Source organism: Tachysurus fulvidraco, chromosome 4 (genome assembly GCF_022655615.1).
Source record: "Tachysurus fulvidraco isolate hzauxx_2018 chromosome 4, HZAU_PFXX_2.0, whole genome shotgun sequence".
NCBI classification, from domain to species: Eukaryota; Metazoa; Chordata; class Actinopteri; order Siluriformes; family Bagridae; genus Tachysurus; species Tachysurus fulvidraco.
Window position 1 is genome coordinate 18023055 of NC_062521.1, and position 5654 is coordinate 18028708.

Genomic DNA, 5654 nt, shown 5'->3' on the forward strand with positions numbered 1-5654 from the left:
GTTGCGTTTTGCTTTTATGAAATACCCAACTGTTGATTTTATTTGATTTATAACTTTATTTTTGTGCCCCACAAACTGGAAAAAAGGAGGAATTAGCTATCAAGGGAATACCATCGTTTTGTGTGTGAGTCTGACATCTATGATAAGAAAAGCCTTTGTAACTGTCTATAGTGCAGAGCATGTTTTTTTTTTTCTAAATAAGCATGTTTGTGCTTGTGTTTGACAAACAACTTTAATGAGCAAATGTGCTTGACAATTTATTTCACTTCAATTTCAACAATTCCAGTCTATAGTGTTATATGATGTAACACATGATGCATTTTGGTTAGACAATTTGCTCAACCTCTTTTGCAATTCTGGATTTTTTCTGATTTTGAAGCAGTCACCTTTTCCCTTTTTGTTGTACATTGTTCGGTTTTTCTTTTGCATTCTAATTGTTTGCAATGGTGAATACACAACACAATTGTTCTAAGAATATGTTTTCCATTGCTTTTTGTATCATTAATTACAGATTTAGAAAAATATGAAATATTGTTACTGCAGTCTTCAGATTGACCGGCTCTATAGACATTATCACATTACTATCAATGTCTGAGCCATTTTTTTCCCTGATGACACTTTTCATGGTAATCCATTTTCAGCTGTAAGTGAATTGATCAGATAATGACCTCTCTTATAGACAGAATAATAGTTATCAAGATTATTGCTATGCAGACACAAACCAGTTCTCAGTACTCAAAGAATAAATTATTTCTTTCTACTGGATGTTTTCAAGACAAGCATTTTTAACTCTGTATACACTCGGATGGACAAACACAAGCTCATTTAGAGACAGTACAGGCTTCCAGACTGTGATTGTTCTTTTATGACACCCCATTCCTCAAAACCTCAGCAACAGGATCCGACATGTTATATGTGCCAGTGTTCTGTGCTGCACATTTGGATATGTGGTTTAGTAAATCCCACTCACAATCTCTTCCTTTCTAGGTTTTAGATTAGTCTAGATTAAGAGACTATCCCAAAGCTTAGGCTGACTTTCATACATTACCTGGCCTTGTATGGAAAGTCAAGAAAGAAAAACAAAAATTGTTAAGAAGGGTTTTGCCTGAAGGGTTTATTGTGAAGTTAGAAAGAGAATGACTTTATTTGAGAAGCAAAGAACAAGGAGCTGTTTCTTCATGTATTTATATTGTGTTTTCAAGGTAAACCATTGTATTTATGGTACAATGTAAATGGGTGATATAATTTACATTAAAAGTACATTGACTTGTGACAAAAAAGGCAATAACCCTTGAACCAGCACTGTCAGAGTTGGATTTGAACAATTTCTAGCCAATAGCACAGAATCTTATTCGCTGAGCTGCCACCATTCATTTTGTCAAGGTTATATTATCCATTACATGGAGCTTATAGGTAATTGTCATGTAGGATATGTACAGTATAGACTTTCTGTGTAATATGGTTCTTGGCCTTAAAATAGTGAGAATGCATTTCTTTAAATAGATACAGTATGTATGATGTATCATGGCAAGTGATACATAACCCTTTTTCATTTATCAAGAACACTTGCAGTTTAAAACAGACACTTCCTGCAGACCAAACCACGAACAGCAAACAATGCAAAGTAAACACAGAGAGAAAGAGTGAGACATTAGGGTGTATAGGTGAAGAGGATGCAACTGGGATTTCCTTTCTTGTGTTTTGCCTACACAATTTAGGTGAAGGAGCCCAAGTAATGCAATAAGACATGAACCCTGACTAAAGAATTTGCACAGGTTGACTACTAGAATAAAATATTTATTTATTAGTCTAGGTTTAAGGAAGAAAACCACAGGAATGATTCAGCATGGACGTAATTCTAAAAAAGAAAATCTAATATTTTTCTCCAGTATTAATGCATTATACTCATGTCTGATAGAGGAAGGTATTAGGAAAAAAAAGGCTGCTACACATATTATGTGAACTGGCTTGCAAATGGCATACACCTGATTTTTGTGCGTCTTTTGTACGTTTATGATGTACATTTTGAATAGCATCTCTGCCCTGGAAAATTGCCAGGGAAAAACATCATAACTTCTATCAGTTCCAGTCAGGCTCCTCCCAAGTCCTCCATGCTTCAAGCCCACCCACACATCAGTCTTTGATGGTACACCTTAAAAACCTGCTTGGTGTGTTTCATCCCTCTCCAGTGGAATGAGGAAGTTACAGGATCAGGTTACAAATCCTAAGGTTCACAATTTACATAAAATACATGAGAAAGAGCACCCGAGTTCCATAAATTAGATCATGTATTGTAGATGTCACCTAGGGAAATAGAAGAAAAAACTAAACCTAATAGGGAACAAAATTGAACTCATGTTACTGAAGCAACTCATGTTTGATGCCTATTTATTTACGAGAGAGAGAGTGTAGTAGAAAATAATATTTCTTGAACCTTGCTTAATTACATATTTCCTGACTGTTTGGGCCCCTCGTGTTTACCTCATACACTGAATGAATCTCAGATCTCTGAGAGCAGGGAAAATCCCTATATAATGTGGAAACACCAGAAGATTCATTGTCCTCTGGCATTTCCTATGAACACAGAATATATAATTGCAGATAAGAATAGCTCTCACTTTTACACTTACAATTTTATTGTGGAATATTATTACACATTAATTAGTGTAAAGAAAAGACTAAGATAAAAAAAAAAAACTAATTGCTGGTTGCTCAAGCTTCTTTGGATAATTAGTGACTGTTTTATCCTGGTATATAAATTTTAACAGCGTTTACTATATTGTAAACTTCTACAGAGATATTTTAAAGGTTTACTCCTAGATTTACTTTTTTGTTCCAGAATGTGAAGAATATTGAATTTACAATGGAAAGTCTATAAAGCACAGAGGATCAGTATTGATATTAATCTAAACAGAAATATTATAGAATATTTAAATATAAATACCTTTTAGAGTTATGTATGTGTATGTTTTTATTGTCTAATGTATGGTATATTGTAAGTTTATTGTGCACCATTACAGTCCGGTGAATCATTAATTCTTAGTAATCCTAGTTAATAATCCTTTTGTGTCGTGGCTGTCATACAGAAAATCTTCCCTTGGGCATTAATACAATTAATACTCTATGTCTATCAGACTAAATTGGCAATCAATAGATTTTTATAGAAAATGTTAGGACTTTTACTACCAAGGATCGCTTAAACTATAAATTAAAGTCCACAGACACACTGTAATCGTGATCTAATTATTTAAATATTAGGTCCATTATTCAAATGTTCATAAAGGTCTGTGTATGAAATAGTTATGGTAGCTGTGGTGTTTTTTATTCCTCCAATTCCACTCAAAGAGAAGATTAGATTTGATTCAGTTTATTATTTATAATTCCCCAGTTGTATAATTATTGAGATTTGGATTAGACTCATTAAATTCAAGTGACAAGTCATAGAAGCTAATAACAAAAAGATGATAGTATCATAATTTGGATAATAGTGGGTTGTGATGTTTGTCACTGGAATTTTGTTGTTTTGTCTAATAACATACCCCTAACTATAGCAACTATAGCTGAGAAACCCCTACTACAAAATGGTAATCTTCAAATTAACATCATTTTAATGGGACGATGCTACGTGCTGCAAGTAACGATTTGAAGATTCTGGATCTGTACTGCTGCAATTTTCAGTGTGTGTATTTTCTTTGAGTGTTTTACATGCATACTTCCTACTGTGACACCTCCATCAGAAATGGGGGAAAGTGAGTTTCACTGGCAGTTGTACATGCTCATACAATCATGTTTCACAGATGAAGTAGGTTGGTCTGAATCATGAGCAGTTCCTTTTTCCCCTCTAATTTGGTACAGAGTGTGCATCATTTCAATATATAACCGACCAGTTCGTATATTTTAAAATGTAATTTAGTTAAACATAACATTTGATATCAGTGAAGCTATAATATTATTTTCTTTATCCTATTTCTTGCTTATATCCTTCATAGTACCCTTGAACTGTTTAAAAGTTTTTCTTTATTCTCACTTGTTTATTATTCATTATTTGAGATAAAAAAAAAAAACAAATTTTGCATTTCCATCTCTCAAATCTGGTAATTGAAAATCTATTAAAAATCCAAACCACCTGCCTTTTTTGAAACTTTGGAAGGAGTATGTGATTATGTAGAGGTAGTTAGAACCCATTGGCAGAACCTGCTGTCACAGGTTAATGTTAGCTTGCATCTCACAAGGGTTGCTTTGAGAATGTGTGCCCTCTGTACAATCTAACACGGTGGTCAAGCACATGTGAGTCAGAGACTGCTAATGGGGGAGGCTAGGTGAGAGGGTGTAAGTACAACTTAAAATGTCACCCTATAAAACCACAATCTTCGACCTCACTCTCGCACTCATACACTGCAATCAAAATCATACAACAACAAGGATCCCTGTCTGTAACTGAGGACGTGTGGTCTATAGATCCATGTACTTTCTGAAGCTACCAGTGTCAGGGAGAGCACCAGTACGTTTTGCTTGATAAAAATCCAAACAGAGCACAGAGGCTAGTGTTGAACAACCACCCACTCTCATGAATCACATGGTTCACTTCTGCTTTTCAACTGTGCACATTTTCACAGCGGAAACACAACAGGTACACCTGCGTTACTAAACAAAATTGCCAAAGAGTAAACAATCTCTCATACACCAAAAAGAAACTATTACTACAAATTTTCTTACATGATCTCTAAAGTCATAAACTGAACAGACACTCATTTATTGTCAAACTAGAACCAGTACTTTGCTTTTTATATGGATAAACAAATGAAGCAAAATTGTAAAATTACACTAAATGATAAAAATCTACAATGATACTCATTACTACTGCGGTATGGAATCGTTTTTCTGCAATTCTTTACACTGTAATGGAAGAAAAAGAAGAAAAAGAAACAGTTAGAACGGTTCCTATGACTGTGAGTAGGATGATCCTGACATCTGCTGTCTTAAAGACGATATTACATCCATTAATTATACACTATTAAATATTTTTTTGAAATATATACTCAAACATATTTGGCCTAAATTTCCTTTAAATTGGCTGACATTTGATACTTGAATAAATATGATGGTTTTGCTGATGGTAATATCAGTAAAATTGTGCTTAGGTGCACTGGTAACATGGGCATCATAGCAAAATACTTAAATTTACATTTAAATTTACAGCATTTAGCAGACGCCCTTATCCAGAGAGACTTACATTTTTTTGTCTCATTTTTACACAACTGAGCAATTGAGGGTTAAGGGCCTTGCTCAGGGGCCCAGCAGTGGCAGCTTGGTGGACGTAAATGACACCACTTATCAATACAGGCCTTTAATCTATTATTTATTATTATAATCTCTAATATTTAGTTCAATGCTGTATTTCTGCATCTAATATTCAAACATTCATGACAATTTTATTGTGCTCCTTGCATTTATGGAAACAGTTGTAGATGTGAATTAAAAAATATATTCATAAGCTACATCTATTTAGTCGTTGTCTGAACTGTTTATTCTAATCCAGGGGTCATCAGCTCCAGTCCTGCAAACCCACTGCTCTGAACAGTTTTCATTTTTTCTTACTCCAACACAGTCACAGTTAATCCAGCTTAGATATAACTCATTATATATGTAGTCAG